Source organism: Patella vulgata, chromosome 1 (genome assembly GCF_932274485.2).
Source record: "Patella vulgata chromosome 1, xgPatVulg1.2, whole genome shotgun sequence".
NCBI lineage: Eukaryota > Metazoa > Mollusca > Gastropoda > Patellidae > Patella > Patella vulgata.
The window spans coordinates 30,841,453-30,854,809 of record NC_065879.2 but is presented as its reverse complement, the minus strand read 5'-3'; positions in this window follow the sequence as shown (position 1 = coordinate 30,854,809).

Sequence of the window (13,357 nt, the reverse complement as noted above, 5' to 3'; positions counted from 1 at the left end):
AGATGGGTAGCGGAATTTAAAAAAGTAATGATTTTATCAAGCTCTAAAAAAATCATCATTTAAATCGACGTGAACTCATTTCCCGCTAATTTTACCCCCCCCCCCTACACACACGCACACCTGCAACCACCTACCCAACCTCGCCACAAATCAAAACAATTGAACAGGGGCATCATAAACACTTAGTTAGAGATGGACAGTCCTAGTAATGTATGTTTTAATAATATATAACATGATCATCATTTATGTGAACATAATCACATTTTCCCCCAATTGTAGACATTGGACCCCCTATATCTCGAAAACGTCCCCTCAAACGCCTGATCACCACCCAGATTCGGAATCTACGCAAAAAACTGGTCTAGAAAACATGGCCTCATAAATTCACAGCTCGGGTGGCGATTCCCCCCCCCCCTTCAGCCACCGGACTATATAGACTATTGATCTAGAAGATAATTATACAAACGGTTGCCCACATTTTGCAAGAGATGGACAGAAAACAAGCTAAAAAAAAGGGGGGATTTTCGTACAATCAGGGGACATAATCCAGGAAGTTATGGTCCGATATTTGTGAATATCAAAAGGAATCGAAATCTCTGGGATATAAAATATTCCAATTTGTCAAACCCAGATAAAAATTCTGACCTCTAGAGGGTCCACAATCTTGATATTACATACTTTTACACTATTTGCGTACAAGGACGAACCATTTTATGGGGCATTGCCGTTTCGGTCTGATTTTCACGAAATGGTCTCTCTCTAACCTCTCCTCGATTCTGGGCAAACAAGGTACTATAAACCTAAAATCAGGTGACGTAACCAATTGGTCTAAGACACACCTACTGGTCCTGCCAATCACAAGCACGTTTAGCCAATAGACAACGAGCCAACGACAGAGCGTGTAAGGACGGAGTTACGAAAATGCATTACAATATAAATATGATATAATATAAATAGGCTACATAATACCATAATTAGAGTTCTTAAAAAGATGTACAGTTAAGTTAAATAATTACTAATTACTAAATAAGAAAACTAAGTCGTCTAAACTGGGGACGTGGATCGGGCTATGAACGTGCGTTTCAGATCACCACACTGCTATATTCACCTTTGTTCTTTGTCAGCGTAAATTATAAACCAACGGTTGCCAGGCAAGATACGCCCACTTTTTGCAAGAGATGGATAGAGTACAAGAAAACAAAATCGATTTTTTCGTAAAATCAGGGGCCATAATCCAGAAAGTTATAGTCTGAAATGCGCAAATATCGACAGGGACTGAGATCTTTGGGATATAAAGATATATCTTAAGTTTTATCAAAATCGGATACTTTTACACAATTTGCGTTCAAAGAGCGGCCATTTTGTCGGGCTGTTTCGTTTTGATTTTCCCGAATTTCTAATTCAAACCTTCATTATGATGGAATGGTGATATATTTAAACACATTTTTTTCGTAAAATCAGGGCCATAATCCAGGAAGTTACAATCTGATATGCGCGAATATCGAAAGGAACCAAGATCTTTGGGTTATAAATATACATTTCAAGTTTCATCAAAATCGGATAAAACTGGGAGATTTAAGTCTAAATCTATTTTTAGATGATGGAACTGTCTTTGAACTCTATGACTTCCGTCTAGCCTCATTCCAATGTGCATGCAACTTGCGCCATTCACTAGTCTTAGCGTGGGCCACTCGCAACGCTGCATATGTATGTCATATGCAAAAAATTCTGTATAATGGCTTCAAGAAACAAAAGACACAACGCTGGAAACAAGATGAAGGATGTGTTACAGGCCGTGCATACCGATTCGGAAGAAGATGAAACAGACATAACAACAGATCCTAACGCTAATCCAGTGAACCCGATGCTAACTATTCCCGCCACTCTTGGTACCATTGTCCAGGATGAACCTGCGGCGGCAGACACACAGAGCCCAAGCCATCGTCATTCTACTTCTCATACAGATCCGGAGCTGACCGCACTCCAGAGCTCCACCGGGTTCGAATAGAACGCCAGAAGGTCTTGCCCCGACGACAGATCGAAAAAGAAAAATCAAATACCCCCTGGGCTCCTGCTCTATTACGTTGTTACCTGATATTATTCCTCTCCACACATGCGTTGAGATACTCTTAGGGTTAAAAAAAAGTTCACTGAGTAATGTTTATATATTCTTGAAGGAGACATGGATGGCTACAAAAAATGGTATAAACAAAAAAAAATCGAATGAGCCCTTTAGAAACAGGGGGCACCGTTCAGAAAATATTCTGATATCAACTCCCCAAAGGGTGGATTGGGCGGTCCACCCTTTGGGGAGTTGATATCAGAAAAATTTTCCCAAACTGAAAAACCGTAGGGTTGATATCAGAAACTTTTCTGAGGGGTACCCCCTGCTAGAAACGAATATAATTTCAAAATACCCTAAAATAGAGAAATTCGGAGACAAAATGCTCAATAATGTATCAATAAACGTGCATATATCTAGTACATTAGAATGGTGTATTTTATACGAGGACTACACATTATTAACGATGTCGCGAACAGTATGTTACTACATATTGTAGCAGTTTTTCTTCAAAATTTCTGTTTTTTGTCCCGTTTATAACTTCCCCCTATCTACAGTTTCTTGAAATGGGTATGTACAGATTCGGATGCTTGTTCGCTCCAATAGCCTAATCCCTTCACTGAAAGTCCCTCCTTTTTGTTTTGGTGATCTAGAAAATGTCCGATATGATCAATTATTGCGTGACGTTTACTTGTTATTGGAATGTCTAGTTTTTTGTACGCCACCTCGAGGTAAGTGGGTTCTAGCTTGTTTCCAAAGCATTCAATTCTCATCCGATTAAATGTTTCGAAGGCGTTAATTAGGTCACGTCCGGCATCACCAACCTGTGCGTCATCTAGGCACAGGTAGATCGTCGATATTGTTCTCCCCCTTTTCAATTTTCAAGAGCAGAATTCGACATCGTCCACATATTGCTGAGGGGAAACGAGGTTCACAGGGATCATAATTGTCGATATAGTACTTTTTGATGCGATCCAATATACTCTCTCCTACAATATTTGACATATTCGAACATTTTCGAAAACACAGGAACAGTGCCGACTAATCTATCCTAGTTGGGGGTCGTGTTATTTTGGGCGTGTCTGTTATGGGCAACCCACCGCACAAACTGTCTGCCAGTGGCCATTCATGATTCCTGTGGTGGTACTGAACAACTCCAAAGCTGTTTTAGGTGGTACAGATTTCAGCTAATCTAGCCTAGCTTTGGTCTGGAAATTAGGTAACTCTTGTCAGGGATACTCCATCACTACAAATGTCTGGCAATTACATAGCTCTGTCAGGGGTACCCCACCAATAGAAATGTCTGTCAGAGTGTTTTTGTAATATCTGAAGATGTACGGTACATTTCTGTGCGATTTTCATGTGGTACACTTTTGAGCTAATCTAGTCTAGTTGGGGATCATGGCATTTTGGGTGTGGAATACCACACCCACCACCAGAAACCCGGCAGACTTACATTTTGATGATACCAGATATACATACATTGATACCATATAGGAGAAAATTGGTACACTTTTCAGCTAGGTTAACCCCCTGGGCTCCTGCTCTAACAGTCCTAGTTATGAAGCTTGGGAGCGCCTCCTACCTCGTGATATGAAAGATAGAAATTTTATATTGTGTGGTGTCAGCAGGGGCGGATTGGGCCATCGGGCTATCCGGCGATCGCTTGAAGGGCCGGTCGGACAAAAAATGAAAAAAATAATTTTGTCCAATTCGTCTAAAAACCTTTTTCTGCTGAACATTATATGGGGGGGGGGGTATTGGACCGACCATGGAGCGATGATGATCATGTTGTATATGGCCGGTGGCGGGGGTCTGGAATGGGCTGGTATAATAGACTTTATGGGCCGGGTGTGCTGGGTGTGGGCCGGAATTCGGAATCCTGCAATGGGGATTCCGAATTTCATCCGAAATTTCATCGGATTCACCCGACACTGTCGCCCGCAAATTTACTAATTATTAAGTCACCTGCACCCTGTTTTGTGGGGATACCCCAGAAACGTCTGCCGACGGTTCGTACCTCCCAAAAAAATTCAATTTTAAGGCCTCAGCAAAATTTGATGATAGCTGGTCTGCTGGCTGAATTTGACAGAGATTATAATCAGATATGCCATCAAATCGTATATTTGGGGTTTCCAGGGTAAGAGCCCCCGGACCCCCCGTCCGGGCTCCGCGGTCAGTAAAAGGGGCCGCTCCAACACCGGAGCCCGGGCCGGTTCTCGGCCCCAATCCGCCCCTGTGTGTCAGGGATGGTTTTAAACTGACAACAAAATATGGCCCATATCTGCCCGTGAAACGTGACAATTACACCTCAGCATTTCTGTTTCGGGATAAGATTGAACACACCAAATAAAATTTAAGATCTCAGAGGGTAACTATGTGCCTTCTACAAATAAACCGACAATTATCAGTGGTTTGGGGTCATCCCCAAACAGGTGTATGTGGTGCTGGGGTTGGGGTGGGTCAGTCGGTATCAAAATAGGTGCTCACTGCATACATGTACGTCATGCTACTCACGCAAAACTTTAGTATAAAATAACCTTGTCAACTTATCATGTTTGAAAAAATGTTGTGTTTCACTCTTATTCTTTTGTGAGTATGTTGGTCTAAGAACAAAATTTCCCCCAGGGAGAAAAATAGTCGGTCTCAAAATAAGTGCAGTCACTGCAGTAGGTCTCAAAATTATGCATACGTCACACAAAACTATAGTATAAAAATTAAAATAACAATGTCTGCTTGTCATGTTTGAAAAAATGTTTTGCACTCTTATTGTGTTGTATGTTGTCCTAAGAAATGTTTGCCCCATGGTCAAAAAATAGTCGGTCTCAAAAAAGTGCTCACCGCAGTCGGTCTCAGACTAAATGAATTAATGAGGTAAACAAACAATGCCAAAATAGAAGGGAATAATTTTGTGTGAATCCGTGAACCTAAATTGCAACGGTATAGTATAAGATAACCAAGTCAGCTTGTCATGTTTGAAAAAAAAAATCACTGTTATTGGTATGTTGCTTGTTACGAAGAGCTTGTTACGAAGATTTTGATATTTCAAAATATACTCTTCAAAAAGAGTAGGGGGGTATTCAGAAACAATACAAAACTGCGGAAATGCACTGCTGTTTTTATTAGAGGTAACCAGTGTATGTTAATAACACACCAATTGCCTACCCATGAACATAAACAGTTCATATGGGCGGCTTATCTGACGGCCCCATTTCACTCGCAAAGAGATACACTGTCAAAAGTAAAATGGACGTTTTTGATTTTTGTCTTGATAATAAGTAATTGCTCCACCAATCCTCAGACATTCGGCAATTCATCGTGGCATGCTCCTAATCAACCGTCCAATCACGATTTGGGACAATCTGACCCACTCCTGCATAGGTATTTGCATTTCAATATCCCCTACGTTTTTTTTGAAGAGTATATATTCTTGATTGTCATACGAATAATATTAGTGAACAGTTGGTAAGAAGTTATCGGAAGTATAGCTTGTTTCAGAAATACGTAAAACATCTTTAAATTATGAAATTTTAAGGCGATCTATTCCACTTAAGAATTTTACTTGTTGCATATTCAATCCCATTAGAAATTGAAACGTATTTTACTCATGTTGTAAGTGTTTTCTGACCATCATAATTCTACAAAACCTCTCCCCATAGTACAGGGCATTTCAGAGATCCAAGTAAGCGCCCCATTGAGATAAAGTACCCTCAAAAATTAAAAGCTTAGTTAAATATCGGCGCTCAATTCCATTATGTCATCATTCAACTCCTCTTTCTTATACTATCTCATCACTATCATATTCACAGTTACAGTAAATCACCATGTTAGTAGTACCACTAGTGAGTGGGTTGGGGGTCGATAGACTGTAGAATTGTTAGTTCTACTCTCACAAAACAGGCGAAATTGACAGATATGCCTCAAGATTCTGTCCCATTTCTTATCCTCTCGTTAACGAGATTTGGTTCCATTTGCCCAGTCCCAAAAAATTAATAGATCGGTTACATATCTGAATTTTTTTTCGCGCCGGCGGCGCTCGATTCCATTATAACATCATTCTTCCACTCCTCGGTTGTCTTATACTGTCTCAGCACTATCATATTCATGGTTATAGTGAACTGCCCAGTTATATTAGCAGTAACACTGGTGGGTGGGTCGTGGCGCGTCAGAATGTACAAATGTTATGTCCATTCTTGCAAAACAGGCGGAATTGACAGGGGCAGATCTCGAGATTCTGTCCCATTGATTCACATTTCTGGTCCTCTCATCCACAAGAATTTCTCCCAGCAATGACCTCAAATGCCAGGATATTGACTCAATTTTTCAAAATTTTCTCAGGTTGCTCAGTGTTATTGACACAATCATCATATATGACATAAACTTTATGTCAACATAAATAAAACTGCTTTCCGGCGAACAACAATATAATTATACAATACTATCTATGATCTACCAGTATTTTGTTGACATTCATTGTGGGGTGGGATTGTGGATGGCGCCCTAGATCTGGAACCGCCCCCCCCCCCCTATTCCCAGCTTCTAGATCCGCTACTGCACATGGCCCCTAGAAAACTCGTACTAGGGGTATGTGCATCAGTCGGTCACATTTTGGCTACCCACCCCCCCCCCCCCCCCAACAAAATCGTTATCCAACAAAATCGTTATGCACACCCCTGTCTCCAAACACAACGGAGAAGTACGCTTGATCCACGACGCAAGTGCACCAGTTGAAAACTCTTTAAATTCATACACCTCCGGCACAAGTTGTTCCTACATGGATATAAAATCTGCCTTATCTCATATTACTCCAAACTGTTATCTCGCAAAGGTAGACTTAAAAAGGGCATACCGTTTGGTCCGGTGTCACAGTTCCGATCATCCGCTAACTAGCATAAAATGGCTGTTTCGTGGTGAAAAACCAGCGGTCTATCTCTACGATTCTAAGCTTCCGTTTGGGCATGCCAGGAGCCCAGCAATCTTTCAAAACTTGAGTTTGGCAGTGTGCAGTATCATGAAACATAAATATGGCATTACCTGCGTAGCATACCTGGACGACTTTTTAATCATTGAGAAAACATTAGCCTTGTGGCTGTGGCGTTATCGGCGGCAAGATCCCCCCCCCCCCTCCTCTGGCGCAACAAAACTGATAATATGACGACAAAGTGTACCATTAACAAGGGCTCTTCCAAGAACAAATCTTTGATGATGTGTCTCCGTTACATATTTTGGCTTGTAGTTTACTACAACTTTGAACTCCGAGCAGTTCCGACCGGGGTAGCTGTAATGTCATAGCCGATGCGGCTTCCCGTCTTCACGAACCTGAACAGCTCTGTAAACTGTCATATTATGATTTCAATTTTAGCACAGCTGAGCTACTTACTCACATGACCTATGCTTTTTATACTTTTAGGCTGTGTAGACCTACAACAATTAGAAGTGTTGGTTGCACGCCTCCGAAACAAGGGGTGGGCTGACTCCACTTTTGGTACTACCGGATTTTTGCGCTCGCACCAGGCTATCTGTGATTCCTGTAGCTCAGCACACTGTTGAATATATTTTGCCTATTTAGACAATGTCAAGCGATTCAAGTTTAGCTCTGTAGTATCATATGTCAATATTATTACTGTTATTCACAAATTGAACGACCTGCCGGACCCTTTGTGTACTTGATCTTTCAAACACTTTATTACTGGGGTAAAACGTTATCTTGGTACGGCTCAAACGTGTACAGCCCCTATTACGCCAGACATTTTACTTCGCATTAAAACCTCATTGGGATCTTGCCACAATAACACTGTGTTTTGGGCGGCTTGTCTATTAGGGTTTTTTGGTTTTTAAGGCCAAATAATTTTCTTGTAAAATACTCGTTTAACCAGCTCCACCACATCCAACGGCAGGATGTTACACTGTTCCCTTGGGGTTACCTTGTTAGCATTAAAATCAACAAGATTATGCAATTTCGTAGCAAGCCTGTTCTCGTTTGTCTTCCGCGCCTTTCTAATCCCCCCCCCCCCTTGATCCTGTTGTCGCATTGGGTACTGTTTTGTCCATGGAGACCCCACCTTGTGCTCCATTATTTACGCTTGATAATGGTTCATAACTGACCTATTGTTACTTCCTCTAATCCTTAAGCAACTTGGACTTCCCACTCTATCTTATGGCGGCCACTCTTTCCGCAGCAACATGGGTCAGTCTATCCGGTCTCTCTAATCAGCAACTTAAAGATTTGGGCTACTGGTCAAGCGATTATTTCCGGAGGTACATAGAATCAGATGTTAATACACGTCTAAGTGCGCTTAATACTCCCACCTCACACTTCCCCTCCTAACTCAAGGTACAACTGTGGGCCGACTTTACTTATACTTTACTGCTCATACAAATCTTGCTCAGGGAGTTATATTTTAACATTGTATAATTTTGTATTTCTTTGTATTGATGTATTGATTATTACTTGTATTGATTATCTGAAGATGCGTTAATTAAAATGTATGTCATTCCAAGTAAATTGTGACTTCTAGAGGGTCCACCACCTTGGTATTACATACTTACACACTATTTGTGTGCAAGGAACGGCCATTTCGGTCCGATTTTCACGAAATTCGAACTCAACTGACATTATGTTGTAACGGTAATATTTTCGAATGTTTTTTTTTAAATCGGATAAAAATTGTGACTGCATTGGGACCACAAGCTAAACCCATTATTTTTCGTACAATCAGGGACCATAATTCAGGAAGTTACGATCCGATACCTTGGTATTACATACTTTTACACTATTTGTGTACAAAAAGCGACCATTTCGGTCCGATTTTCACGAAATTCGAACTCAACTGACATTATATTGTAACGGTAATATATTCGAAGGTTTTTTTTAAATCGGATAAAAATTGTGACTGCAGTGGGACCACAAGCTAAACACGTTATTGTTCGTACAATCAGGGACCATTTATTCAAGTTTTGGTCCGTTTTTCACGAAATTTTAACTCAACCTACATTATGATGTAACGGTGATATATTAAACGGTTTTTAAAATCTGGTAAAAATTGTGACTTCTAGTGGGACCACACGCTAAAGACGCAGTTTTGCGTACAATCAAGGACCATAATTCATGATGTTACGATCCGATGTGCGCGAATATTGAAAGGAACCAAGATCTTTTGGTTATAAACATGCATTTCCAGTTTCATCAAAATCAGATCAAAATTGTGACCGCTAGAGGATCCTCAACCTTGATATACCACATCTTTACACTACAGGTATTTGCGTATTTTGTTCGGCAGTTTTGGTTCCATTTTCACTTAATTCGCACACATCGATCCGACATTACGGTGTAACGGTGATATATTCGAACGTTTTTTTTAAATCGGATAAGAGAGAGAGAGAGAAATGGGGTTTAACGTCCACTCGACACAAACTAAGTCATTTCGGGACTAACACATGGTTCAATTTTATTTCTATAATTCGCTTGCGTGTAGGGGTCTTTAGCAGTGGGAGGAAGCCGGAGGACCCGGAGAAAACCCACGAGGTTGGACAAGCGACCCTACTCCTTGTCACGTACAACCGGGGATTCGAAACCACGCCAGTTGACCCAATGACAGGTCTTGTGATACAGCGCGCATGTGCTAACCATTCGACCAAATCGGATAATAATTATGACCGATTTTTCGTACAACCAGGCGCCATAATTCAGGACGTTACTTTTCCTGAGCTTGCGGTGGACTATTGTTTTTGGTGCATGCCCAACCCTCAGGGTCAGACTATGTTTATTCATGGACTCTTTGAAGGGTCTCATACTAGTCAATAACCCCCTACTCATTTATTAGTGTTTATTCAGTAAGCTAATTACCTTGTTGTTTTTGTTATATATCCTTTACCTCTTAGATTCTTTTGGTTACTATTATTTTAATCCATGTAGATGGTTTCTCTATGAATTTCTTATATTTTGATCTCAAGTTTACTAAATGTCATCGAGGTTATGCTTGCCATTCAGGTTCGGGTTGGGATGATACCTGCCATTTGGATAAATTCTTATCCAAGGCTAAAACCCAGATACTTCGCCAAACCAATCTCGTATACAAGACAGGCTAAACCGGCACATGCTGAGAAAGCTGGCCCAACACCCCATGCTTCACCACGGAAACACGTATTCACACAAACAAAAGAAATGGGAAACGGCTACCAAAACGATGCTCCAGGAAGATGGAATCCACCTAAATGACACAGAGCACCAAAATCTACTGGACATGATCAGAATTATGATAGACGAAACTGCCCGATGCTACCATGGAATGGAAAAGCCCCTCCTACAGGGGGAAATCATAGAAGATTGACAACTGACTCAGTCTCTTCCATGATTCGACAAGTATCTTTTAATATTACTATCTCTTTCTTTCTCCTCTTTCTTTTCAGGTGCTGGATTCTTCCTTCAGAGAATCAATAACAAAAGGAAAGAACAAACAGAAGCAAAGATGAAACCTACCACCATACAAGCCCCAAGGAAGGTGTGCACCGCCCTGCCATTCAACCGGACACATCGACCAGACCGACAGAAACGACCCATTCTCTATGTCTAAATGTTCGTCCGCGTTCATGTCTGTTTCGTTACATATTCGTGTTGTGTGTCCGTCAGTAAAATGTCTGTCTCCACTCGCACTTATTTTATTATGCACTTAAAACGTTTCGTTTAATGACTCTTTTAATCCTTTTTCTCGCTAATCACATTGTAAAAAAAATATTGCATCATGTATATATAATATGTTGTTGTCTTTGATATCACCTCGGTGGAAGCGGACGTTAAATAACCCTATTTCACACACACTAAATGTCATTGTGCTTGATAACGACACTAAATGTCATTGTGCTAAATACCACTCAAAGATTATACCCATTTTTTCTTTGTGTTTCTGTGTGTTTTGCCTACAGACCAGGCGCGGATCCAGGATTTTTTGCAGGGGGGGGGGGGGGTCCTAGGGTCTAGACATTCTCTTCAGGTATAATAATAATAATAATTAAATAATAATAATAATAATAATAAAACATAAGCGGTGAATATGTTATGTATCAAATTTTTTAAAAATCTTATAAATTCCGCTAGCATATTTTTTTATTTTTTTTAAAATTTGATAAAATAAATGAAAACTTAAACTAAGTTACAACCGAAATTTTAAGAAATACTGCAACTTCATTGGATATATGCAAATTGGTTTTACTGGTCAGCCAATCGAATTGCAGTATTTCTTAAAATTTCGATTTTATCTTAGTTTAAGTTTTCGTGAATAAGGGCCCAGACCCCCTGGACCCCCCCCCCCCCCTCTGGATCCGCGCCTGCAGGTTGCAATTCTTAATGGATCGTGCAGGACGGAGGGGCTGACAAGGAAAGCTGTCTAGTCGTTCGGATGGGACAAAAAACCGAGGTCCCGTGTACACATTGGCGTGCACGTAAAAGATCCCTTGGCAATTGGAATTCGATATAAGAGTAGGCCGTAGTGCCGCTGTCCGGGCAAAATTTCCCTCATAGCACACTGTATGGCGTATGCCCGTCTTCATTAGCCCAGCTTAGGAGCAGAACAGTAGGACGTTAAACTCCATTTCATTTCATTTAATGGATCGTCTTGAAAACTGTTCATATACGCAAAGGATGACTGACGACTGTTATTGTTTTTGGTGCATGCCCGACCCCCAGGGGCACAGCAACACCAGATTTTTGTGTTATCGTCCACAGGCTGCAATTCTGAACTTCCAAAGGACGGCGACTATTGATTTTGGTGCATGCCCGACCCCTGTCACGTTCCAGGATGACCCATTCAGAATTGCGTCCCTTGGACGATGAACATAAAAAATGGGCTTAGCTGTGCCCCTGGGGATCGGGCATGCACCAATAATAATAGCAGGCATCCTAAAGGTATAAGAAATAAGTATGAAAAGTTTTCAAGATGATCAAAACATACAGACACACAAAGAAAAAATAGGTGTGGCCCTGACCCTGGGGGTTGGTCATGCACCAAAAACAATAACAATCATTATTAGGGTATAAGGAATAATTTTAAGTATGTACAACTTCAAGACAATCCGTTAAGAAACTGACACATACAGAAATTTAGCTTGACGCTCTGCCCCTAGGAGTCGGGCACGCACTAAAAACAATATGGAACACATTTAGGGTATAAGGATTAATTAGTATGCAAAGTTTCAAGACGATGCGTTAAGAATTGCGGCCTGTAGTTTTGAGGCGATAGTAAAACTACGTAAGGCCTACAAGGCGTAGTACTTCAACTTTCTGAAATGAAATGAAATGGGGTTTAACGTCCTACTCTTCTGCACCTAACCTGGGCTAATTGAAGACGGGCATACGCCATACAGTGTGTTATGAGGGAAATTTTGCCCGGGCAGCGGCGCTACGGCCTACTCTTATATCGAATTCCAACTGCCAAAGGTTCTTTTACGTGCACGCCAAAGTGTACACGGGTCCTCGGTTTTTTGTCCCATCCGAACGACTAGGCAGCTGTCCTTGTCAGGCCCTCTGTTCTGCATCACTGACAAGGGGAAACCACGCCGGAAAATCGAGATGAACTTTCTCGGCCAATGCAAGGATCGAACACCCGACCTCCAGGCTAGCGAGCCAGCGCCTTACCCACTTAGCCACGTGATCCCCACTTCAACTTTCTAAGCAGACAAAACAAGTTTTCACCTGTTTTTAAAGCACAACTAAATTGAAACGATACTCCCTGGATCCCAAAAGAGTCTTTATTCTTATTCTATGTTAAGAGTTGATCTAAAATGACAAATATGGGGGGTCTAATAAGTCTTTCAGAAATAATTTTAATGTGATCGTCAAAGCCCAATATTCCAATTCGTGAATCGTACATTAACCATTTTGTTCTCATTTTGGAGGAAAAATAAAATTAGAACAATACTATGTACATCCAAAATGATTACATATTTGTAATCTACGCAAAAAGTCACTCTAAACAGACACGTTTGAGGAGTATAGTCATATATAAGGTCCATGGTATAGGTCAACGTGAAAAGTCAACAATTTTGATAATAGCTATTAAAACTTCATCACCGAACAAATTTCAAGTGCCATTTAAAAATATAAGCCATCAAATACACGAGACTGACTTTAATGTATGTTATAGCATATAGGTCATGTGGAACTTATTTTAAAATCAACGTGAAAAGTCAACAATTTTGAAGTGCCAGTTAAATAAGCCATCAAATACACAAGATGGACTTTATAAATGAATGTTATAGTAGGGTAATTGAAGTTTCAGAATTTTAACCTCTATATCCCAC